This window comes from Numida meleagris, chromosome 5 (assembly GCF_002078875.1).
Source record: "Numida meleagris isolate 19003 breed g44 Domestic line chromosome 5, NumMel1.0, whole genome shotgun sequence".
NCBI classification, from domain to species: Eukaryota; Metazoa; Chordata; class Aves; order Galliformes; family Numididae; genus Numida; species Numida meleagris.
Genome location: NC_034413.1, coordinates 39,113,872 through 39,141,607, shown reverse-complemented (window position 1 = coordinate 39,141,607; position 27,736 = coordinate 39,113,872). Strand labels below are relative to the sequence as shown.

The 27,736-nt window shown below is 38.9% G+C and overlaps 1 long non-coding RNA gene across 1 annotated transcript in view; it reads right to left on the bottom strand.

Moving 5' to 3' along the window:
* LOC110400205 overlaps positions 1-26,285 on the bottom strand; it is a 78,036-nt gene extending 51,751 nt beyond the window's left edge. The window contains exons 1-6 of the long non-coding RNA XR_002439699.1: positions 21,115-26,285; positions 18,262-18,333; positions 17,903-17,996; positions 6,813-6,868; positions 6,218-6,266; positions 3,628-3,798 (exon numbers count right to left, since the gene is read on the bottom strand). This is a non-coding gene — a long non-coding RNA (uncharacterized LOC110400205). The remainder of the gene's footprint in view (positions 1-3,627; positions 3,799-6,217; positions 6,267-6,812; positions 6,869-17,902; positions 17,997-18,261; positions 18,334-21,114) is intronic.

Genomic DNA, 27,736 nt, shown 5'->3' with positions numbered 1-27,736 from the left:
AAGGAGCACTTTTCAACAACAGGGAGGAACTGACCAGTTTGAGGAATTTCCAAACACTGAAGCCAGTTTCTCACTTCCCAAGCTACCTTCTGATGTAAATCACTAGCCTGTGGTTGATCTGACACCAGGTCCCAACCACTCTCAGCAGCCGCCCACATGTGCAGGCAGGTTTGCCTACTTTAAGCAGGCTGCTACCCCCTCTTCAGAGGTTCAGCAATTAACAATTCATTTTAAAGTGCAATATTAACAGCTGCAATAGCAAAGCCAACCAGAACTGCAATAATATGAATAACAAAAGAAAAAGAATGAAAGAAAGAACAAAAAACTTGCAATATTCAGAAGACAACTGAAAGGCTTTTTTTTCTTTTTTCCTCCAGAAAGGTCAAAATAGTTATTCAGGGATGAAAACGGAAAGAAAACAACAAAGGCTAGAGGCAGAGCAGCTGCTTCCCCACATCAGTTCTTGGCTGGGAAGAGACAGCTGGATAGGATGCTTGGAGGGTAAAAATCAAAAAACATCCATATTCAAGGCAGAACGGGTACGTGTACCAGTCCTGGAGCTCTTCAGATAGATGACACATGGCCATAGCAAAGGTGCCACACAGTGAGAATTATACCTTCACCCAAGCCCCGGGGCTGTCTCATTGGCAGTGAGGAGGTTGCCAAAGGGACCCCTCAGGAAGAAAAGTGAGAGTCGAAGAGCTTGGCCAGTTGGAGGATCACTAGACAGAGTCATCTGAACCTTCCAAAAAAAAGTCACAATGAGGAAGGGACAGAAGGTCTGAAAGGCTTTATTTGTCACCTCCTTCATATTGCAACTTAGATTGTCTCTCTTTCCAAGTTTTACAAAGGTCATCATATATTATTGTTAAGGCAGGGTGTTTCTGGTAGTTGCCTCTTTGGGCTGAAACAGCCTAAGGCCTGAACTTGGAAGAAACACCTGACCATCCTCCAATCCAATGAACACAGCAGGAAGCAAGATCAGCTCCATAGTGGAACATGAGACACAAACACAGGGTTTTACTTTTTACATACAGATCCATATGTAGGATCGCACAGCTGCAAGTACAGAACTGTCGTTTTTCAAAATGCAGATGCTCAGTTTCCTCACACCATGACAAAGCTCTGCCAACATTCTCACCTGCTGTACATCCTGAAATCTTACTGAAAATTATTCCTGCAGACCAAACACTGAGCAGAATACAAGCAATCTACATTACAGATAAGGGAGAAAAGACATACTTGGCAAGGAAATGTTGAAATGATTGGCTAAATTACTTAAGTAGTTCCCTCCAAAGACTATGTTATTTAATCCTGTTGATGTTTGCATGGTAATTGCTAGGAAGTTTTATACTTTAATCTGAAGTGAATAAACTGGGTGATAAATCTTGAAAATTCAAGGTGGGCCTCCTCTCACCAATTTTATCTTTCCTTTTGGATTCAATGCTATTTTGTTTAGATACTTGGCCTTTTCTCTGGTATCTGTATTATACCAAATTGATTTTGATCATCGCTATAATCTGTGTAGCCCTAGCAGTAGGCCTCCCCAGTAAATCTCTTCTGCTTCCTTCCTGCCAGCCTCTGTAATGGTAACAGCATATTTAGGAGGAGATACGCTCAAGCAAAACCCATCCTATCCCCACTCCCATTCTAGTGGAGTGGAGAAGCCACATTATCACTCTCAGTCTAAGGCCATACAAATGGTCTAAAGGAAAACGCCCTGACCCAAAAGAGCAATGATTATCTTTTTAAAACTTCAATGTCTTTAATAACGTTCTACTCTAAGATAAAAGATGGCAGTTTTCTGTTGCCTAGGAAGGAAGAAAAAGGGAAGTGGATTTTGTGAGTGCAATAGATATTTTAGAAGAAATCAGATGTATAGAAAACAGATTCTGACAAGTAATATCTTAGAGTATTTCCCATGCAGATGTTAGAGGAGATTTATTTAAATAATTACAGGGCTCGCTCCGTTGTCATCAGAAGAGTTATCTAAAATCAGCACCACAATTCAAACCCTTAGCAAGGGAAGCAAGGGGTCCGAGTCCTGCAGCACTGCTACTCAATCAAAGCACTCGGAATTCAAATCAGATTAAGTGCAAAATTGTAAAGAACAGAAGTAATTGCTGTGCGTTACCATTTGTCTCCAGCCTTGGTGTACAACACAAAATGTACTTAAACTGTGCTACCATTATCTCTTGTCGACGGTTTACGGGCAGGTTTGGCCCGGTTCCATGATGAATGGGGTGGGGGACACACAGGCCCTCGCCCCAGGAAAGGGAAAAAGGGTAGGGAGGTGGGCCTAAGAACAAAACAGCAGCAAAAAAACTAATTTACTAAATAAGATACTGGAATGCAAAATAACACACTATAATACAATATAATTACAATTTAAGCTAATAAATCCAATACAGTGAGAGAGAATGTCCAAAATTAAGGTAGGCCTTACTCTAATACCGACAGTGAGATGGCTGGGGAACGAGATGCTGCTGTGACAAGAGAGGGGACAAGAAGAAGAGCAGGTCTCGTGATCTGCGAGTTTTTATCTTTCCCTCTGACCGGAAAATGGTAACAGGGCAGCAAAGTCCCCTGGGGAATGTCGTAGTTCTTCTCTTCTGAGAACCAGGTACATACACTACATGATGTTATGATGTGGAATACCAGTAACCAAAAATCATAAAACAATGACAGTCTTAACTTACCTCTCGTTTATAACGAAATCTCAGATATGCTTTTCTTACTATAACTATGGTGTGATAGAGTTGAGCTTGAGTGACAATGGCAGGCTTAAAATTATAAACATGAGCGGTTTTATGCACAACCAGCATATAACTTTTATCAGGAAATAATACACTGTATACACCCCTCTGCTCCACTGAACAGATACATCAGCAGTGCTATCCCTAAACCTTAAAATGAAACAGATAAATCAATTTAATAATAAAAGTTTGCCTGGGGCATTAATATCTGAGATTAAAAGACTTTATTTCTGAGTGTGGAATTGGAAGCACAAGACTGCAAGACTCTGACTTGGTTTTACTCCTCCTGACTAACTTGAATCAATTGCTGCAGTGACTAACCCATGCTGCTCACACTGCGTGTCGAACAGCAAGTGCCTTCTGGCTCACTGCAATAAGTGGGAAAAGAAGAGCAGCCTACACAGTAAGGGAGTCCATCAAATTCCTGGGGGCTTAAATAGGAGGAATACCTGCTGTAATCATTCTGGATGAGATGAAAAGCAAGGGTCTGAGAACCAACCAGTCTGTGCTCCCTTCCCCACATGAACGCCTTGTGCCCAAATTCCCAGGAGGAACATGAAACAGAACAATTCCTCAAATTCTCACTTACAAAAGAGAAATCCAGACTATCTGCAGCAACTTGCACTTTGTAGGCATAATACTGCTTCAGAAGACAAACATGGGGACTGCCAGTCAAGTGGCAAACCAGCAAGGAAAGACAGGACACATCTCCCAAAGATGCCCAAGAAGCGAAGGCAGGCCTATTCACACACCACACAAATAATAAGGGTATTTCATCCCGACTTGCTTTCAATACCAAATGTGCCTTTCATCACCTTGCTATTCCTTGTTAACTCTGCTTCATTACGCTCTGATGGAGGAAGACGCTCACCTGTTTAAGTACTTCTGAAGCTCCAGCTAATCTGCACGTGTATTTACAGAGTCATCCAAGGAATGAGAAATCATTTGCTTGGGGGAGAGGGTGCTCCTGCCTGTTTGCAAATACTATGCAGATCAGCCGTGTGCCACTCCTGTTAACATAATTATTAGTGTTGCTTCCAACCTGGAAAACAGAAGGAAAGTAAATCATGTGGTGAAGTGTCTTTAATAAAAGAACAACCAACTTGAGAGACTTCTCAGGTTTAGTTTATTAGTGGCACTGGGTATTCGTTCTGTCTTTACGCAAACAAAACACAGTCAATGGGCTCCAGGATTTGACTTGATAACAACTACACATTAAAAAGGCATTCTTTGGTTTTGAAATATTTTCATAGGTCTCATTAGAATCCCAATATTCTCATCTACTGCCTCTTGGCAACAGCTAGTCCTTTGAATCACTCAGATCCTCACCATCTCCGATCAAGAAGTGATTACACTGTATTACTGTAGCACTCTGCTACTCCCCAAGGATTATTAGGTTGGACAAAGCCTTGTGCGAATGCAACTACAGAGTTTTCAGCACAGAGCATGTTAGAATCTGAACAGCTTAAAATGCAAGCAGAACCACCCAAGTGTAACTGAGAGAAAGACCATGCGGATCTAAGCATCTAAGGACATAAGCATCTTAAAGATATAAGCATCTAAGGTCTGTAGCATTTAAGGATGCTACAAATGTAAATTAGTCATAAGTACAGAGAAAAAAAAGGCTAGAAAAGAATCCTTTTTTCTTTGCTTTCGTATATTTTATTAATCAGAAGCAGTCTAGCAGGGAAACACTTTTGGAAAGCACATCAGTCAGCAAAACATATTGTGCCTAGTAAAATAAAAAGACTTCTATAAAATGACAAGAAGAGCAATAGTTTCTCTGACAAGAACTTTCTCTCTGCTTCTTCCATGTTCCCACTCCAGAGAAGCCTAAAAACATTCTTGTCTGAACTCCAGATGTGAATCTGGATCCCTGTGCTCACATTTGTTATAATAAACCCTAAGTGGCCTATGGTTGATTTACCTCCCAAACCCAGTGGGCATACTGAAGAAAGTAGGGATTAAATTGGATGGATCCTATCACATTGCCCTGAGTTTCCCAGAAGCATTTCACTTACATGAGTGCTGCATTCAGGAGCCCACAGAAGGGAGAGTTAGAAACATACTTTAAAGATATTTAAAATATTTATAGACTGTAGTTTCACGATTACAGCAAAACCTATTGCACTTTAGGACAACCAACAGTTCATTCTCATTGTTCAGACCTTCAGCTCTATGAGGAGTTTTCCATTATTAATAGCAGATGGCTAAGTAATTTAATGGCTTTTAAACATTATGAGCAAATTGTTGAAGCAAACCCATCCAACTCTGGAATTTGTGCATGCTACCCTTTGACTTTTTTTCTCCAGAAAAGACATAACTGTCTCCTTACACATCACTTCTGGCTTCAAAGCTAAATTTGTATAGTAAAATTGGAGTAAAAGGGAGCAGAACACAGAAAAAGCATCTGCTGCAAGGAATTCAAGACTGTAGAGCTTTACAGCTTCTCTCAATTCTTCAGCATGCATTTTTCAACACTGGGGCCTCCCTGAAGTTTTGACAAGTTGAAGGACAACTTTTAAAACAATCAGACAAGGAAAACTAATTCATACTATTTTTGCACAGCCACTGCAAATATTTCCTGATAACGTGATTTCTGCTAATGACAACCACTATATATACATAATTCTAGAGGTGGGAGGGGAGTAGGCTGATTTAGTTTTTTTTTCGTTTTGAGGGGAATGGTGCTGTTGTCTCTGTTCTATTTCATTCTATTCTGTTTGAGTTAGACTTCTAAAGAGGTCTGTGACTCAACTCTTCTCACAGTCAGAAGGGACATCTCAGGCTATTCTGCTGGTCAACAGCATTCTGCCCTGCAGTTCCCAATAGCAAATTAACTCTTTGATTTTGTATAAGAAGGGCAGCATGAAGGACAAACAAACAAGCCATTTATTTGTGTGTAGAAAGCAGTTGGCTAATGATTAATCCTCATCAACTGGAAAACAAGCAATGTCTTGTCTTGCACCAATTATTAACATGAGGAAATTTTTGTTCAGGTGTAAAAAGTAGTGGATTTAAACTGCAAACTTACTATACCAGGTACTGACTTACTCTCCTACCAACAAAGCGTTAGGTGACTTCTGTTTTTTGGAGGAGGCAAAGATGCTAAATTCCAGTGAAGAACTGGCATACTTCTAAAATTCACTTCTCTGAAATGTTAGCTTCTGACCAGAGCATATAAAACGATTCCTTTAGATTTCAATCCAAAGGAAATCTCAAGGTGTAAGCAGTTCTGCAGCTAAATAAGGCACATTGCACCATCTGCTGGACACTTTTTAAGCCAAGTTCAGAAAAAGAAAATACTGTCCACCGGTATAGGCTGTTTATTTCAGACCTTACACTTAAGCACAAGCACTGTGTCAAAGGGCAGTGATTGCAAGTCTGTAAAAGCCTTCTGAGCTTCAGGATTTCTGCTAAAATTGAAGAAAAAAAAGAAAAGGAAAAAAGTTGGAGCTTACCAACAACATGAACAGTTCTTCTGAGCACTTTCCGTGTTGATATGGCAGCCTGGTTAAAAGAAAAAAAAAAAAAGATGAGCAAGCTCATGGTAAGACTTACCATTCCTGCTTACAGCCTATAGCATTTTCCCACCTGTGTGAAAGCTTTGTACATGCAGCTCTTACACTGCAGTTTTGTTTTTTTTAAATAGCAAACATTTTAAAATCTGAAAATTGTTTACATCCAGGAATATAAGAAATAAGTTTTAAATGCTAGATGGGCTACATGGCTAAGCATCCTGAATTCAGATCCAAAACCACTGGAGATTATTTTTAATTCAGCTGATTTCTACTTCATATTGTGGTGTTGGTTTTATCAGAGAAAACCTCATGACTCAAAACTCCCAGTTCTGATAGACAGTAATATACCACACCTCTCCACCCCAAATGCCCAAATTAACATCATCTTTTTAAAATAACAGAAGGGAATGAGGAGCATTATACTCTTGCATTTGTCTAGCTGTTCCATTTTGGTTAGCAGTTCAATTCAGACCCAACTTTTTTAGCTGACAGAAACAATGATAGTACTTTGAATATCAGAAAATGTGCTTATCACCTGCTTGTTCTGTTCATTTTATGCCTTTTCCATCACCAAATGCTTTCTCAGCAAGTCTGAAAAGACATGAATAAAGTACAATTACTATATTCACAGAGTTTACATTTAAATTCAGACTTTGGAGCAGCAAATATTAACAGCTAATGCAATTAACAAGGAAAGCAGAAAACTCACTTAAGAACTCCCCAAACACCATATCATTGAACATGAATTTCTCTGTGAAACTGTCTAGGCATCATAGTGTGATATATTATTGTCTGTCAGAACCATGAGTTTTGAGACATGAAGGTTTTCTCTGATCAAAATGGTGATGGTTGATGTGTTTTGAATTTAATGTAAAATTTCTCTTTCTTGTCCCTAACCAAGTGGTCAGAGAATCAAAGTCAGTCTGTGCTCAAGCACCCCATCATGGCGAACTGACATTTTCATCTAAACCACAATATACAGCTCAGCAGCTTTAAATGAGGCTGGACAAATAAATAACTGAAGAGCACCAAGTTATCCCTTACACTGGTTATCAGTGACAGAAGTACCTGAGAGGCACATTCCTTTTGCTGTAGGGGAGTGCCCCTCATTGTCCTTGCTAAGAGGGACTCTGAACAGGAAGCAAAGCCTGAGAGTCCCAGAACATTCTAGATAACAGCAAAGAACACCTCTTCTACAGGATCATTAAGATTGGAGAAGACCACTAAGATCATCAGTCCAACCACCTCCAGCATGCCCACTGACCATGCCTCGGTGCCATATCTCCACAGTTCTTGAACACCTCCAGGGACAGCAACTCCTCCACCACCTCCCTGTGCAGCCTGTTCCAATGCCTCACCACTCTTTGTGAGAAGAAATGTTTCCTAATATCCAATCTGAACAGTCCCAGGCTGTAATTTTATTCACCCTCAGTTCCACAGCCTTATTTTCTCCTCCTTATTAAAAGTTAAATTGGCTGAAATCAAACACTAAACACCATTTCAAAAAAACCTGGGGGAATTCAAAGCTCAGGGGCAACTGCATACTGCAATAGCTCTTATGCCCTTGTGGCAACTTGAGAATCTTTTCTTCCCTCCAGGCTCAGTAGTAAAAACCCAGCTTCAACATTTTTTCTGTGTTTTTAAATGTAGTTGATTAAGTTCTGCTGCCATTTGGGTTGCCAAAGTGTCTTTGCCCTTTCCTACTTCAGTTGCACCAAGATCACAGCAGAGAAAAAGAAGATAGAGCAAGAAATTCACTGGAAAAAACTGAAATCCCAGCTCAGGCTGTGTGTGACACAGACAAGGCAAGCTTTAGAATGGTCCTGAAAATTCAGGTTTCTGTCATTTTCAAGTGCCCCCTCAAAAAACTCCCTAGTAATGAAATTGTTCTTGGACCTGCTGCAAGTTATTAAGAAACACCTCTGTAAGCAGAATCAGGACAACGTCTGCTGACTGCTTTATCTCAGTGGAGAATTTGTTGTGTGTGGGTCTTAATTGGCTTCTCCATAATTCAGTCCTGACACGGCAGCACGCATGGAGAGGTCTCCAGAGGCTGGAATACTATTGCTGTTGCATGCATAAAACAGCTGCTAAGGTTTACAAGACTGAAAGCACTCAAAGCATCTAGACATCCAACCAATGCTTCGCTGTGCAGTTTTGGTAAGTGCAGACACAACTTTACTTACAAATATACCATAATACATGAGTACAGCTTAGACACTTTGATGCTAAACAATATGATCCAAGTAGAAACTACAGCCAGACAGAATAAAATACCAAGTAGTTTCGGCAGATCTGAGCTGACAAAGCATTGGTTTGAACTAAAGAACATACTCTGCTGGGAGTCTGGAGAACCGCTTTCCACTCCTGCTAATAACTTCATGCCCTAAAACAGAAGTATTAAGGAGACAATGTAACTCATTAAAATAGATATGATTGTGAACACAGGGTTCATAACCCACTTGACTCTCAGCATGTAGCGCTATTGCTGGAAGGCTAATTTAGAGTTAAGGATAATGGTGAAGTGTGTGTGTCATTGACAACTCTACTGCACATAAGTGCTTCACTAAACTGCCTAGGATAGATGAGGATCAAACACTACTCATCTACTTGGGTAAAGAAGATTATTATTTCCTCTCACATTTGCTCTGGCTGTTTGCCAAGTGTTTGCAATCTATTTCCATGTGGATATCCCAGCCTTCCGTTATTCCAATGTGTACATGTATACATACATACATATAAATCTCTGTGTGCTCGGAAAGGTATTCAGAGTGTTACCAGAACAGATCTGGAGGGAACTCAGCTTCCAGATATCCCACTAGACATGAACGAGACCTATCAGACTAAAAAATGAAATATTAAGTCCATGTTCGTAACATGGGGCTGCATTTAGCTGTAATTCTCCATAGAACTTTATATGTGCATAACAGACGCTTATATATGATATATATTAAAAAACGCATATGTAATACACACAAAACTGGAAATCTCAGCAGAAGAAGAAAAATTTCACATCAGCTGAATTCTTTAACTAGTGCCATCATTTAAACTTGTGCTTTGGTTTCCTCTAACCCAGAGATATAAGCATGCTGTTGTCATAAATCATCTACTGCTTTCATGAGGGCATCTTGTTGCACAAACAGGCTGAATATGATGATGTGAAAGGCTGTATCACTACAGCAGCATAGCTGAGGCAATTCCATTTTCCATGCAACAAATCATAGCTAATTATTGCCAAACAATAGGCATTTGGATAAGATAGCTTATTCTGCCTCCTGATATAAAGCCACTTGTAATCGCTTACCCTCTAAAGTATGGTGAAATGATCAGTGCAATTAAGATTAATTATTCTCTCAGTGTGAAAAACATATAGAGTGCCCCAGACCTTTATATTACAGCTTAAGTGCACCAAAAATAAAAAGCTACTCAATCTTTTCCAAAGAAAAAATATTCTTTTTTTTTCCCCATATAGAAAAATAAAACATAAAAAAGAAAAACCAACTGATTTTTTCCAGAAATGGCCTTCCATAACACCATTATTTAATCCTCAAGGTGACCTGATTTAGGCTGAAAGAACCAATAAGATTACCAGGAGGAAGGAATAAAAATAGCACAGAAATGGTATGTGCTGTTCTCCTGGGACTCACAAACATGAAGGACAAGGACGGAATCTTGCTGTCAGTTCAAGCAAAAAAGATTTAAAGAAGGAAAAGTATAGCAGAACCCAACATCCCTCTGCTCTCCAAAGTACCAGTTTCCAGATCCTGTGAACACAGTGGCTTCGCTGTCTTTAGCGGAAACTCTAGCAGGATTTTTAATTAACTGACAGATTTAAGAAAGTCTATTTTCCTGTAGTTTTGTTCAGGTGTGGGAGGGAATTAAGCAGTTGAGAAAATCGTCATGGTCTGAATTCTTCGTATTTCAGTCAGGGAACAAACATACCAAAAAAGCCCCAATAAATCCCTCCCCTGAGAACACTTCGTGTTGAAGCTTATTGTTTGTTCCTTTTAGAACATCCAGCATGTCAGTGGCACATATCACATTTTAAATATACATTAGCAAGATTTTTCCCAAGCTTCTTTCCCCCCTCCCATCATCCTAAGAGACAAAGCACCCATCATGGCAACCATTTGTTCAAAGTCTCGTTAACAGAAACACCGAAACCAGGGAGCAACAACTGTGATTTCATTGGTTATGATTTCCAGCACACTTCCTATCTTCCACTATCAGAAAGAGAGGAGACAGAATATGAAGCTAAAAACAGCTGCTGGAAACACACCCTTTCAGCTCTTCAAGTCTAAGATGCTTAGTAATCAAAGAAAAGTTTTCTTTTGCTGTAGTACAGCTACAAGGGTAAGAAATTGGTCAGACTACAAGGACAGCATGGGAAGATCTGGTTTTAATTCATTCAATACTCATGTCCACAACACAAGCTTGCCTCACCACCCTGTGCACAACAAGCTCCGGAAGAGGTGTATGGTGCACTTGGTCTCCAAGAGTGAAAGAAAGCTTGGGTTACACAGCAGTGCTCCCTCTGCTCACCTCAAATATAACCAGCACAGTAGAACTGGACATCTGTAACGCACTCCTGCACACGTAGAGGATGTTATTAGTACAAGGGAGAGCTCTACGCAAATGCCCCAGGGGAAGGAGAATCATAGAATGATTTGGGCATGAAGGGACCTTTAAGATCATTTAGTTCCAACCAGCCTGCTGTAGGCAGGAACATCTCCCACTAGACCAGGTTGGTCAAGTCCTGACAATTATTCCAGCACAGCCTTTGCTTAAGTAGTTAGACTTTGTCCTTCCTCTGTACACACCAGGAGTCTCCTGCATGTGCAGTATGACCTCTGAAAGCTGGCTTCTCTCCAGAACAAGTGTGTTCTGATCACCCTGCAAACACACTGCAAAAACTTACCAAGCACCCTACAGCACCGCCCATCTAATAGCACATCACTATCACTACTGCTAACAGTGCTCCCAACACACAGGTACCCGCGGATGGCACATTTGTGTATTCAAGCAGCACCCTGCCCACTCATCATTTGAGCCCTTTTTTTTCTTTTTTAAATTAATGAAAAATGAAAGTTTCCTGTAGCAACACCAACAAAATAGAAATTACAAAATGCTGCAAATTATGCACTTACTCATTTATGGCTGCACTAAAAAGCTTTGTTTTGCATTAAAAGCATTAAGACCAAAGGTTTGTATTTGGCCATACTACAGAACTTGCTAGCCAGTATAAGCAGCCAAGGAGAAGCTGGTTTTCCACAGCAGGAAATTCCTTCTTTTTCTTTTTTGCAGTACCTTTACAAAACAAAAAATGTCCTGAAATCCAAAAACAGCCATAACTTCCCCAGGGATTAAACAAGCCTTTGGATACGTATGCACTGCTCACTGCTGTTAACATACATTTAGGAGGATAACTTAGCCCTTAGTGAGGGTTTTTAACCATGCTCAGACCAGATTTTGCAAATAAAAATGTGCAAGTTCACAGCGAAACCTGTTCCCAGATCTAATTTTCCCAATAGCAGGTTTGATTCTTGTAGAATTATTGCTGTGAATGAGACAAAAGCCACTTTGCTCCACTGATTCGTGAAAGGACTCAAGAGACTTCAGAACAGGTTTCCAAACAGACCAATATAAATCCTGCACACTGCCCTTGTGTATACACTGCGTGGAAGATTTCTCTGCTAATTACGAGAAAGCTGGGTAAGTCAAAGCAGATGAAAGTTAAGCTATTAAGGAAATTATATTTGCACAAGGCTTCTGATTTGTTTGCGGAAATTCACAGCTATGTGGATCCCAGGTCATTTTAATACAGACAGACAAGCACATAAGGAATAGGAAAGACGAGCCTAAAGGACTGCCTTCACAGCATTTCCATCCTGTTGTGATCTGCTCCCCTACTTGCTGAAATATTCAGTATTAGGAAAAAAAAAACAAGCACTAAACAAAACAGAACCCTTCCAAGCTACCACTTCTTTAAGAACAATTGTTGCTGAAGTCTCACCCAAACAACTATTTAAAAATAAAATCTGAGTAACAGCTCAACCTCTTTGCACACTGTAGATAAAATAAACATACCTTTCACTTTTTCATTTATCATTGCCACTCTAGCATAAAAACCACAGCATTTCACCACATTCTCAGCACGAAAAATAAAGTATGCACTGAGGAATTAAACAAAGATCCTATAACAGACATCCAGCAAGGCAAGCTGTGATCAGGGCCCAGCTGTAACAGCCCCCACCTACCCATACTGCCCCTTCCCCAGGGCAGAGCTTTTGCTCACTTCTAATGGAGCAGTTCCTATGTCTGCAGTGGGGACAGAAAAGCTCAGCTGAAGGGTAGTAACATCTTTGTTCAGTGAGAATGAGCCTTAACTCCTTAGACTATCTCAGTAGACCTCAAGGATTAGTGCAGCTTTATCACTCTCAATCTGACACAAATTAATTCACCTCTATATTCTTCTCCCTCTTCCCCTCTGTTCCTCTCAAGTTTCCATTTTTGCCTTTTGAGGAGGGATGGGAAAGCCCTCTAGTCTGCTTGAGCCTCTAGCTACTACGCGAGCTAACAAATTCTTAATGATAGTTAACACAAAAGCAAAATTCAAGCAGCAAAATGAGCAATTAGCCCAGTGTTAAAACATTTTTGTTGCGTGTGGGTTTTGAGGTTATGTTAGGTTGTATGTTTTGGTTTGGCTTTGTTTGTTTGTTTTTTTAAGTATAGAAGGTCTGCTTAGAGTTTAAAATGATCAAAGCTAAAAAATAGGACGTAAACATATTTACTATCTACTTGCCAGGGTTATAACCACTTATTAATGAGTTGCCATCAAGCCCTAACCAAAGATCTCCCTGTGGCCTCTTGGCATCAGTGGATTTGCACAAGAAGCTTCAGAAGAGCAGGACAAGACTTCTCAGCCAGCCCTTCCTTTGTTTCGGTTCCAAGAGTCACTAAATATTTAGAGCTGAACGCCTTCTTGGCCATTGCTCTAGTATCCAACACATCACGTAAAACGTGAATTGTATCTTCCTCTTTTACTAGCAGGTTGCTTTGTAGAAAGGGAGAATCACAGACTCATAGAAGTTGGAAGGGACCTCTGGAGATCATCTAGTCCAAATTTGGTAAAAAATAACTTGGTACATTAATCTGTGCTCTTATATAAGCAGCTGTGTCCCTGAGTGATAAAGAAATATCCAATAACAATTTAACCATTAATCTGTTTTGTGATTTTTTTTTCTGTGGAGTTGTATATTTGCAATTCCTTAGCAGTTCCAAATTTTAGTATTTTAACTGGAAGGGGTAACAAAATTCAGAAGACCATCCTTAGAATTTCACGATAGGTATCTGTACCCTGAGTCAGGAGTGGTGAAAAAAAACACGTAGCAAACAACTCATTTTGGTCCAGGCAACAGCTACTTTTTTTTACTTAAACTCACAGAAACAAAAATAAATGGCCCCACTGGCTAGTAATTTTCCTCTTTCCTGAGGAACTCTGAGACTAATCTGTCACATTCAGACAAAAAGAGAGTTGCGCTGCAGGCTTTTTCAGTGCACAGAAAATGACTCTTACTTCTGGGAGTTTGTTAAGAAGGCAGCCTGCCTCTTTCTATTTCTCTCTTCATTTTGTTGCTTTCAAACGCTCAAACAAGCAAACAATTAGCTCAGTGGGTTACTACTGATTGTAGTCTGTTTGGAAGACATGAAGCATTAGCTCTTCAGTTGCAGAGTGATGGACCTGAAACCTCTGATAAATACCAAAACGGAAAAGAGTACTGTTTCACCATTAACAGCCCCCTCCTAAGGTCCTTCTGTAGCTAAAGCCTCTTCATCTCAAAAAGGCTGACAAACAGAATCCTGGTGGCAAGTCTCCTCTACAGAGATAAGTATTTCTAACCACAGTGAAACTGAACTGCAGAAGACTTTATTGCTTCCAGCACTATGTCTGCCTCAGCATTTTTGTGTTAATTTTAACTAGTTAGCAAAGAGGCTTTCAAAGCTTATTTTTTTTTAAAGATATATATGTTTTTTAAGACTTCATCATTGCTATTATAAAAATTACTCTTGCCAGATTGCTGCACTGCTTCAGGGCTCTCTTGTCATTTGACAGTGGCCTGAGAGCCAGTCCTTGCTTAATCTATCACTCTTCCTCAGGACTCCAAGAATCTCTTGGTTTTACAGTGAGACCACAGATGCATACTACTGCCCTCCTTCTAAACACTGTTTGGAAAAATAAGAGTCTTCATAACAATATTATCCCTTTGGTTCAAAGGACCTCAAGAACAAATGCAACCTACAGACACTATGATGCTATCCTAAAACAGCAAGGACAGAACACATCACACAGTGTCATGGAGAGAAGTTTTTTCTTTGATTAAATTGGTAGAGATTCCTGATCTAAACATATTCCTGAAGAAAAAAAAAAGCTGAAAGACATTTAGTCTACCCAAGAAATAATCAAGTTCTTATTAATATACTTTTTCTAGAGAAAACATAAGCAAACTGCAGGATTTTGTATTTATAACTCCTACGAACTTAGTGATGAAGTACATCTCAAAGAAATAACTTAGTCATCTTGAGGCTTAAAATTGAGGGAGGTTCCAGCTTTCCCAGGGTGAATTTATGCCAAAATATTTAAAATCTTAAACCCTTACAACTGAGATTTGCTGTGAAAAATTCTTCAGGGAAGATGCCAACTTTTTCCCCAGTAGCCCCCAATCTGCTTTAATCCTTCTTAAGATGAAATCCCTGCATGTGACTAACTCTCCTGTCCACACAAATGCCCAATACCTCCCACATCCACCCCAGTTTCTGTACAGACTGATGGAAGAGAGTGCATGGAAAGGAGTTCACTCAGAGTCCTTATTAAGTAAATTAACACAGCAAAGCATTTGGCCAGTTTAGCTAATGGGAAAGCTATACTTATGAAGTGAAAAAGAATGAGTCTATTGCATCTATGTGGTGACAGGTCACATAGAATTCAATTTCAGTAACAGCAACAGTACTTCAGACATAGATTAAGAGGCTTTCATAGCCTTCATATTTGCAGCAAAGAACATAGAGAATTGATTAATCTTCATCAAACAGTAGAGAGTATATCAAACAAAAAGTAGATGCCCTCAATTTTAAAGCTGATTTTTTCCACAGCCTTACTATAAACAAGTTACTCTTAACGTGGAAAAATAATGAAATTATGTCAAACTCTATGAAGAATACCTTATAGTACTTATTTTTTCAAGTTTAATTAAAGAAATTTTTTTCCTCTCTCCTGCATTTACAGAACTAGTATTTTGAGTGCCTGTTTGCATGCATAAGATGAAAGAAAGCTTTGTAAAGAATGGCTATGAGATTGCATCTGCCATCATTCCACAAATTCCAAGATTGTAGTTGCTGGAATTTGTTATCCCCAAGGCACACTGCGTATTTTCTGCCCAGTTAGTTTTAGCAATGCACTTTTAATGTGAAAAACATTGATAGCTTTGCTGTTGACATTCACCTTTGTTATTCTGACACAGCACTAACTGAACAGGTTATACAGGCCATACCTTCCCCTCTTCACTAGTGATCCAGGAGAAGACTTAAGGCACTTCACCATTAATAAGCTCTGTTTTTCTGCTCATACCTTACTTAGTCTGAGAGCTGTACAAACAGCAGGCCCACAAATATAACTGTTTACTTGGACAAGTTTAGTACCTTGGAGTTCCTGGCACGTCTCACTGCAAGGTTTTGTTCCTCTCAAACGTGTGAATGTACAGCTGTTGAGCCAAGGATACTCCACTTTAACTCAATTGTTTTGTGTTCACAGCTCTTCATCATACGCCATTCTCAAGAACAGAAAAACACGTTGTATATAGAGAACGGATGAGTTCTGCAGCACTCAGCCCAGTTTTAGTAATGCCTATCATCTATGATCCACTACACATAAAGTGTTTATTTCACTACAGAGTCTAGAAAGAGTATACTGAAGGTCATTAGCAACACATTTCTGAAGTTCAAGTATCTTATTGCACGCAGCAGCTAAACAGCAATCACAGAGCAGTGCAATTATCAGTAACATTGGTAAGAACAAAACTAGACCTTTAATTCATTCTCAAACAGAAGGAGGAAGAGGCTGATTATCTTAGGATCCACAGAAAAACCTGAACTCTCTCTGGAAATGGTCAGCTCTCAAAAGGTGATTCACACAGAACTCATGCAGGAGAAGCTTTCTTAGCAATTCCAGAGATTACTCTGCATTTTGCAGAATCCAATCCTAAAGCAAAGTCAGATGGCAAAAGCTAAGAGACTTCTTTCCTCCATTGTACTCATATATAAATCCTAACTGACACCCGTGGAGATGCAGACACCAGCCACGCTTAGTTTGTATTTCTCCTGATAGCTTTTCCAACAAGTTTGCCACATTTTCAAGTAGCACCACAAAGGTAAGCCCTATTAATTTTAGGTTATCATAATTCAGACCTATACAATGGGGCAGCCCTGAGTGGCACAGATGAAAATTCTCCTGTTTCATTAAGTCTGTTTTCCTGTTATATTAACTTATCTTCCACATTCCATGTGTAAAAGCAAACAGATTTTATATATATAAAATCTCTATATATAGTTTAATCTTTTCCTACCAAAGCAATGAATTAACTGCTCTAAGGTTATGTATTCCTCAAAATAGCAGGGAAAAGGTAGTAAAATGCAGCTCTTCAAGGTTTAGTTTCATTAGAAATAAAGAACAATAGTGCCTGTTAATGAAAATGCATACTGAATTCATGTTTCATTAAAGCAAAAGACTCAAGTGACAAAACACTAAATTTACGTCTGAACACATCCAACATTCTGTGCAAACTGTTACCATAGATAAAGGCTAAACTGTGCCCCCAGTCCAGCTGTCATAAAGACAGTATTTGTTAAACCTAAAGCAGTTACTCTGTGATGTCAATCTTTTTGTTGTGTTGTTCTTTAGAAAACCACTATTTTAAAACAAAGTTACATGAAAACCATGCGGCACAATAAGTAACATTCTTTATACCCATAACAATGTTACCCAAATAAAAGTACTTCTGGAAATTAAAAACATTTACCTCAAGTATTTTCCTAAATCAGAGACTATGCTCGTGAAGTGTGGATTCTCATTTTACCTACAATATTATTTTGCACTGTTTGAAGGAAAACAATAGTTGCTTCAGGAAAACAAATAGATCAACTACATACTAACAAAAAAAGATTATGTTTCACCGCTCTGATCCTGGGCTACTGGCAAGCATAACTAAGTGCTAACGTGCAGCAATGCAACATGGTTAAGAACAACAGCTATAGTTCTGTTTGACCCATTTCCAGGCTGCTCAGTACAGTTCAGTCTTTATTCATGAAGTAGTTTAGGTCACCTTTTCTTCCAGTTTAAGAAAAGCTTAGTGAACAATTTACGGGCTTCCTTTAAAGTTTTACATCAGTAGCGTTCCTAGTCACACCCAGAAGCTTCCCAAACAGGGACACTCTTAGAGAGATGTAAGACCTTTAGGTTTCATTGATTTTTATATTTGGTTAGTGAACTGTTAACACTGTATAGCACTCAATGACACCAGTGAGTTTTGAAAAACTTCTTAAATGTAAAGAAGAAAAAAATACAAAGCAAACCTCATGGTGCTAGTTGCAGTATGATGCACAGAACACTTCAAAATTCTTTCCCAGCATAGTCCATCAAGCTTCTACTCTAGCTTCTAGGTTTCTCCTGAAAACAGAGGCTTTGGTTAGTGCTAACCCTGTCACAAGAAGTAGGCCCATAAAATAGCAACAATTAAAATGAAAAGGAAAATCATGAAATTAGATCTTGCCGTCATCTTTCACATCTTGTGATAACTCACTTCTCAAATTCCTGAGAACAAGCTCCCCAGCAGAGCAATTTCTGCTCCTTTGTCTTCATGAAAATTACATACATATTATGCATGTATGTATGGACATAAAATATAATTATTAAATCATTTTAATTGCTTTACCTGCTCCAAATGGACAGATATTCTACTAAGTATGCGTGTTCTCCATCCATGCAAGCAATGTATTTATCTGCCCTGGGATTAACCACAAACAGCTTGAAGTCATTGTCAAGTAACAGACTGCAAAAAGCAACAGAAAAATTGAAGATCTGAGGCTTATTTCACCAGCACATGAATAGGTTCACATTACTATAGATGAAGTTTGTTCAAGTATTTATTTAAAATTTAAGGAAAATTAAATTAAAATTTCACCCTAAAAATTGCTTACATTTGGGAAATAAGACCGAGATTCTTGCAGATATACAGACAAAACAGAGAGGTGGCTGTTATTACAGGGATGGAGACACATATTTACTACCTTCTACATGTAAAAGTGCCTGTTAACATACGTTGGACTGTAGCTACCAGTTCCATGTTTTTCAGACTAAGGACTTGATATTTTGAGACACCCGAGACATCCTTAGAGATCACGTTTGTTACAGCACCTCCAATGAAGATTGCCACTTATCTAAATGGTAACTGTTGACAAGAGCCATTTTAAGCTGCCACATGTGCTAATAAATAGCCATGAACTCTGCAGGCATTTGGAAAAGAACAAAGCTATGGAAGAAGCTCAGCTGTGTAAGAGAGAATCGTTTGTTTCCAAGAACAGAGCAGTACTCTTATTTAGAGCACTGCTAGCCCACCAACACAGTGGGACAATTACATACTGCAGTGAAAGCAAAGAGTTCAAAGTTGCTATCAGGCTCTCAAGGACAACTGGAACTCTGCTGATGCAACTTTCTTAGCTTTAAAGCATTCTGAAAAACTGACCTACAGGAGTTCTTGAAGCAGCTACTGGTACCGAAAATTTCTATCCATTTTTATTGTTTGCTGCTGCCAAGGACTGCATCAACTCTCAAAATACAAGTGCTGCACAGGATGTCCTTCAGTGTAAAAATAACCAATTGTCATCAGTAACAAGAACCCATATTATTCACAATAATTTTCATTTTGACGTTTTTAAAACTGTGTCCTCATATTTTGTTGTTGTTTTAAAACTATTTGTAAAAGCTCTCAGTATTTCTAGCTGATGAAAATACAGGAATAGTTTTCATTTTCAGAATCAGCATCAGTTTGCTGCAACATTGGTTGAAATCCAAGCATTTAGTGAGGCTTGTTTCCCTTGCTGCTTGGCTTAGCACATGTAATGAGAATTATGCCTTTCACAGCCATGCCAACTTGAATACATTAAACGCAAGAATAACAGAGTCAGCATTATATCAAGATAGGCAGCACTGCAGAAAATAATCTAATGCATTTTACACAGGTGGCATTCCAATTTCCAGTGTTAGAACTAATGAACCATGAAAAGCTAATGATGAAATAGAGTTTACTTTACATTCTAAGTTTGCTTAGTTTAAGCTGTTGCTGAATGCATTTTAAGAAGTATTACCTTGAAATTATATCCCACTCCATTCAGATTAAGCACAGTCACATTGCTTAAGCAACAGAATTAAAACAAATTTTGGTCTTTGACGTTTCACATTCAGATAGGGAAAAAAACACACCTTGAGTTTCAACATAAAACATATTTTCTAATTTCCACTGAAGACCGCAATCAAGTCTCTGCTTTGTGTATGTTATTATGTTGCATAATTTCATATTGTAAAACCGTAAAACGCAAACTGCAGAACTGCAGGCTCTGCATTGTATGACTAATACACAGTTACATTAGTAGAGGAAGCATAAGTAAAAGAGTAATTTTCTTACATGTATCTTCCCGAGAACCAAATAATTATATTTTCACAGTATTTCTAATTTGATTTTCAATGTTTTACTATTTAATAAGGCATTGATGCATTACCTAAGCTTCACGCTCCTTGCAAAGACTACGCCTGAGTCAATAGTATCTTAGCACATGGTTTAGATGGAATATATCCTGAAATAATTTGCTAAACAGGGGTTTCATAAGAATTTTTATGTTGTTCCATGAATTGGGACATATCCTCCAACCGGGTGAGAATGAACCCAAACTAGTCATTGCCAAAAAACCAGGCTGTCCTGTATTTTAAATGGGAAATAAATAGGGCAGCAGTACTCACCAGCTCATTTCAATAGCATTAAGGGATAAAATAACCCAGGATTTTACTTATCAATATGAGAAGATATTAGTAGGAAATCCTTGATTTAAATACCATTTTAAAGGATAGGCATTCAGTGGAAACAACCAAAATAGTGCTGGGTGTCCAGTTGGCTGTCTCCCCATGACAGTCTTCCCCATGAATTATAGTCCCAGTACCAACTTTCCCCTCTTCTTGCATCTTTTTTTCTCCTCCACTTGCTTTTTGCTCTAATTTTCTTAGGACAAAGTAGAACAAACATATTAGTGTGTATGAATAATTTAATAGTGATACACAGATGAAAAATATACATATTATAGAAGCATGATACCACCTACATTGATGGTTTTTTCATTATTATTAATGATCCATTATTTGGGTTAATTTGCAACTGGCATAAATCAAATCTAGATACTTGCTTCCCACAAAGAACTGGGCCTCTCTACCTTGCTCCCCTGCATGCTCAGTGCCAGGACAGCTTATCAGTTTCAGCATATCTGGGGAATTTGTTGTGTCTGCTCAGGTCCTGAACTGCATTAACACAAAGTAACACTGAAACCAGTAATCCCAGATGGACAACAGCTTGTTTACAAAGCCAGACTGACCACTCACAGTAGACAGAATTTGCAAAACAGTTAGGACAGACAAGAGATAGTAGAACATGAATAATATTTTGAATTACACATTTTCTTTTTTGTGAACACAATATAAACTTAAAATTGAATAAATGACCACTTTATTTCGATAAACTTACCTGATGTTCCCATGAATAGAAGTATTCTCTTCCTGTCTCAAGAAGAAAGTACTGTTCATATTCACTGCAACATGGGACAACACGACAGACTAGTCATGCAAGTGTCACTGCTCGGCAACATAGCTGCATCTGGTGACAGGATCTCCGAGAAGAAACTACAATCAATTATGAATTAATCAAATATCTAAGTTCCAATTTGGGCCAAGAGCGTATTTTACTTTTCAACATAACATCATAAACTTACTATTACAAACACTAACAATACTGTGAAAGTTTCCCAAGTTTCAATAATAACAAAATCAAGTACTATTGAACAGGACCAGCCAAGCAAATAGACTGTTACTTCTTGTTTGTTTGCAGTCAGCTTGACACAACGTATAAGACAGTAGAGAGCCTATTACTTTCCTTCAGGGTTTGTTTTTGCATACTGTAACCCTATGAAAGCATTCTGTTCACAAAAGAATTAGGTTTCAAAAGCCCTCAGTGGTGATGCAAAAGCAAAACAAGAGCTTACATTGCCAACACCTGAGGAAAAAATCTAAATGACATTACTAATCACACTGTAAAGGGGATGGATAGATGCTCACCGTTTAGATGACATGCCCAATTTTGAAAAAAAGTTATTTGTTTCAATACAACAGCAGATACCCTAATTATCACTTCCACAGCGATCTGTCTTAAAAAAAAAAAACAGTGACAGTTTTGATTATCTGATCCAATTCTTTCTCTCTTGTGTATGACATAGGGCATGCAGTGCAAAAATCAATCTAACATCACTGCTATTAATAGGGCCTAAATCTCAAAGTCAATAAAGTAATTTTTAGTCTGTGAATTAGACTTTTGAATCCACTGTCACTCACAAAGCAACATCCATTTCTCCTTCATATTTCTAGTGGGCAGAAGCAAGGCTTATTTGTCTGACCAGAAAACATGCCAGTGTAGGCACTCGGTAAGATTACCCAAACAGCACTGGTGTCTTAAGTCCTAATGCCTTCCTCCCCGCCTCCACCATTTCACAAAGTTCTTTCCTATCCTGAGAAACTTTTTACCAAGGTCTTCATTCAAAACCAAGCTGCCAGTAGAAAGACCAGTTGAAATCTATATAAAAAAAAAATCATAGCTGCAGCAATCACTTCAGAAACCCTAATCATTCACTCTTTGCTTTTATACAGAGTACACATAAGAGATTCCCTCCTACTGCAAAGACCCTGATTTTAAGCTTACACTTTTATCCTTGGGAAGAGAATATATTCAGTAGTTCATCCACATTACTAAAAATGGGAGAAAGAAATGAGGAAAGTATTAGTAACTTCTCGCTTCTATTTGTCACTGAAGTTTCAACCCACCAAAATATTCCTACCAAGCTTACTCCTACAAAATGCATCTGTAATGCAAATATTGGAATATTTATTAATTTTGAGGGGCAGCTTGGGTATGTAAATTTCAAATCAACAGGGCCTCAATAAGGAGGGGAAAAGAAGCTTTCTTTCCTCTCACTTGCATAAGTAGTTAATACCTCAAATATGGAAGAAGTTTTTATTCTTTTGTGCAACACAAGAGATGTTTGTTCTGTTTTATTGAGAGATTTCTATTGTTTTTGCATGAGAGTAGGACTTAACCTATATGTATGTATACACACCAAGTCCTCTTTGCTATTACCATGCTCCTCTTCTCTGTTATTCTGCAAAGACGGCATTGCAGAGACACTGCCTTTAAACAGCTCCTGGCTTAGAGCTGGTAAGATATGCTATAGCATTTTAAGTTGGCCAGGTAAAATATATTTCATGAGCACATTATTTCTGCCTCTCTTAACAAGCTCGGTTTCCTGACTACATATAGAGGAAAGCAGGCACTTCTATCTCTGCATATTTACACAGCTAAAAAGGTGATGTAACATTACATCATAGATTTTCTAGCAGAAACTACCCAGCACTGAGGACTCTTCCAACAAAATTGATAGTTCCATAGTGACATAAAGAACAACAAAGTGAAAATTCTTTCTATTGCAGTGCTAAGCCAAACTCTAGTCCACGTGTGTTATGCTACTCCTGATCTACTGTGTAACCTGGAATTAGTAACTTAATCTTTCACTTTACAGATAAAGAAATTGATGAACTGAAAGTCATAGTACATTCCACCAATCCCATGCTTCAAGGCTGCACGTTGTGCAGGGCAGAACCTTCTCATCAAGTGTTTATGTAGTGCTTAGAAGAGACACTATCATGAAAACAGGAGTCTAAGGAAAGACAGTACAAGAGCACAGATGCCAAAACAATAGCTCTGCATTCCAGCAGGACCCAGACACCTACGCAGCACTTGAGACTTATCATATGATTCCAGGTATTGCTGCTGAGGACAATCTCCATCAAATACAAGAGGAGATCTTTGGCTTACAGACAGATTGAATTGCAATAGCAAGATTCTTTCCACTTAACAGCAAAACTCTACAAACATATACTTTTATAGCAACCTAAAGCTTCTAAGGCCAACAAGTTTTAAGCAATTTGCCATTTATATGGCAACCACTGTATCTATCTGCCACCACAGCAAAGATCATGAAACATTCTCCCTAGCATTTTGGCTGTTAAAAGTGCAAAAAAAAAAATCCACAAATTCCCTGGTTTTAGCATATGAATTATCAGCTACTGGTCTCCTTGTATACTAGGGCAAGCTTTCCCCATTGTGCCAAGGCCAACCTGACATTGAAGGAGATGGAATCAGTGAATCTGAACACTGACAACACATAAGTAAAAAGCTTCTTACTGAAGTACCCTTGAGTATGTAAGGATGGTGCAACAGTCAGCGACATTTTCTACTGTAGAACATTTACATTCCACAGAAAGAAAAACTTTTTAAACTCAGTATACAACAAACTGGGAAGAAAAATATTGGATAAAAATAATGGATAGGATAGAAAATTGTGATCAAGAGTGAATCACTATCAAAAGTTCACAGTAACAGCATGCAGGTTAATAACAGGTCCTCTTCAATTTTGCAACTATCTGTAGGAAAATAAAGATATTCATATTTAATCACAATACGTATGAAGCTCTAGATCCTATCTCAGCAAGTATGCTGGCCTAAATGATGACATCACAGCTTGAATTTGCAGCAGTAAATCACATTCATTTCTTATGCTTTCAAAACATTCAGTTTTATATTCTCTTTATATTATTAATCACAAAGAAAATCTATACTACTAGGTCTAATAGTGCTGGGCTGCTGTTGCAGAAAAACAGTTCACATGAACATTCAATTTAAAAGGCAGTGCTGAAAACAAGGTTTTCTTCCATTAGCTTTCAAGTTGCATAAAAACTTACACAGCTTCTACTGAACTTCCTTTAATGTCATTAGTACATTTGTGTTGTATTAAATATACTGGCAATTCATTGACTACTTAAGTCCTGCCATTACAGAACTGGAAATTTCTATTTTAAGATTCTCAGTCACTTTGAGATATAAGTTTGAGGAAAACATTCTAATGATTAAAAACACATGACACAAAACATAGTATTGTAAATCTTGAGATTTACAGTTGAAATAAAATGATTTTGTCTGCTAAGTGCTTTGAAGGAACAATCACAAAATAATCTAATTGGAATTTCAATTGCAGTAACAGTAAACAATTGTGTCAATCAGTCTTACCAAAAACCCAAACATACATATGCTACTTGCAATAAACATGTTTTGTTTAGGATTATGTTTTCAGTGTTTACCACACTTTGGTGTTTTCATATAAATATATATATATATAGTTACAGGAAACCTCCACAGTCTTACGGGGACATTCAGCAAGAATATTTGATCTGAAGCTAACAGTGAATGCCAGGTGTTATTTACCCTGGTAACTCAAACTTCAGTAGGCTAAAATACCAGCTTTTATGTTGAAACAGCATTAGAATTATCTCGCTTCTGTCAGTTTTCTAGCAAAGAATGGCACAACCTTCAGTGGAACTGACCTCTCCCAATTCACAATGAAGAATTTTTATAGAAGAGAGAAAAAAATTAGAGACTGTGCAATCAAATCCCTACACAGAATTTCTTCCCTGTCCAAAGACTTCACACCAACTATGTGCATAGTTTTCTCAGTCCATCCTATGGGGACTCAAATGTTAGCAGCTGCAGATGGTCAGAGAATGATACCCACAAAACCGCTTCTAACTGTCAAAAAAAAAAATCCTTCATCCAACAAGTAAAGACCTGGCACACAGCGCCAGACAAAAACATGCTAGGTATAGTAACAGTGTGCTTCTTTACCTACAGGCATTTACATCATTGCTAGGTCAACTGTGTTTCATGCAGTTGCCACTTCAAACAGTACAGAGGTGAGAATTATTTCAGAAATAGAGGTGACAATTTTTATCATGCTTCTTCAATTGCACACAAAAAAAAAAAAAAAAGGCAGAGAAAGAATATCAGGAAATATTCCTGAGCCACATTTCTTACTTTCTTCATGCTGTGGTAGGCCTGAAAGCAAATGACAAATTTACGTAACCTCATTTTGTCATGCAAGGTGCAAGGTTCAGAGTAAAGTGCACCATTGCTATAATTCTTCAAAGTTAAATTCAAGTCAGAGCTTTAAACTTTCCAAATGCATTAGAAATTGAAGATATCAAAATATAAGCTTCCAATGCTTGAACTTTCAAGTAGCTTTATGATAAATATTTGTACAGTTGAAAAGGTTTGGGAAACTTTTCTAACTCATCCCTTAAAATTGTTTTTAGTTTTTGAAGAAATAGTTATACTTGACCTGTTTGTTATCACATTATATATTCTGTTGGTGGCACTCTGAATATCTGGTATACACACAACGCTTCTGAAGGTTCATTACATGCCCATCTCTTGAGTCAGACGCCACAACTCTTCTAGAAACAAACAAGTTACGCAGCTGCTCCTATATCACATTTTGATGTGCTATTACAGCTGTAATTTATCTAACCAGTAAATGAGTTTTCATATCACAGAATGCTAATTACCCCCACTGTATAGTGACAAGTAATAAGCTGTAACATGTATTCATTCCACATCTATCAAGAACTTTTCCAGTGGCAGCTTTATAACTCTTGGCGACCGGTCACGAGTGGTGTTCCCCAGGGGTCGGTGCTGAGGCCTGTCCTCTTCAATATCTTTATTGATGACCTGGATGACGGCATTGAGAGCACCCTCAGTAAGTTTGCAGATGACACCAAGCTGGCAGGAAGTGTCGATCTGCCTGGGGGTAGAGAGGCCCTACAGAGAGATCTGGACAAGCTGGATCTCTGGGCTGAAGCCAACGGGATGAGGTTCAACAAGACCAAGTGCCAGGTCCTGCACTTCAGCCGCAACAACCCCAGGCAACGCTACAGGCTTGGGGCAGAGTGGCTGGAAAGTTGTGTGGAGGAAACGGACCTGGGGGTATTGGTCGACGCTCAGCTGAGCATGAGCCAGCAGCGTGCCCAGGTGGCCAAGAAGGCCAATGTCATCCTGGCTTGTATCAGAAATAGTGTTGCTAGTAGGAGTAGGGAAGTCATTCTCCCTCTGTACTCAGCCCTGGTGAGGCCCCACCTCGAGTACTGTGTCCAGTTTTGGGCCCCTCCCTGCAAGAAAGACATTGAGGCCCTGGAGCGTGTTCAGAGGAGGGCAACGAAGCTGGTGAGGGGTCTGGAGCACAGGCCTTATGAGGAGCGGCTGAGGGAGCTGGGATTGTTCAGTCTGGACAAGAGGAGGCTCAGGGGAGACCTCGTCACTCTCTATAACTACCTGAAGGGAGGTTGTAGTGACTGGGGGTCAGCCTCTTCTCTCTTGTAACTAGTGACTGGACGAGGGGGAATGGCCTCAAGTTACGCCAGGGGAGATTTAGGCTGGACATTAGGAAATACTACTTTTCTGAAAGAGTGGTCAGGCGCTGGAATGGGCTGCCCAGGGAGGTGGTTGAGTCACCGTCCCTGGAGGTGTTCAAGAAACGTTTAGATATAGCGTTGGGAGACATAGTTTAGTGGGGTTATTGGTGGTAGGTGGATGGTTGGACTAGGTGATCTTGTAGGTCTTTTCCAACCTAGCTGATTCTATGATTCTAAATAGCTGGAAAACGTATTTCAAAAGTCTCCTAAACTCTAAATCTTCAGAGATAAAAAATACAGTCATTAACATCACTTACATAATTAAGTACTATATTAGTATTTTAGTGGAGTATCTACTAGGCCAGTTGTCTCCATAACGAAATAATTCAAAACACATTTAAAATAACTGAAATTACATGCAAATGTCTGTTCTCAACATCAGATTGATTTTTAGAAAGATGCACAAGCCAAGACCTGTTCTCACCCTATCCTACACTTCTACAGTCCACTTAGAATCATAAAATCCTTAGAGTTGGAAGGGACCTTTGAAGGCCATCTAGTCCAACTCCCCTGCAATGAACAGGGACACCACAGCTAGATCAGGTTGCCCAGGGCCTGATCCAGCCTCGTCTTGAAAGTCTCCAGGGACAGGGCATCAATCATATCTCCAGGCAACCTGTTCCAGTGCCTCACCACCCTCACTGTAAAATATTTTTTCCTTATATCCATCCTTCGGATGGAAACCGTTTGATAGTTCTCATTTTAAGAGAGAACTGCATGTTCTAGAAAATTGGCACATCTAA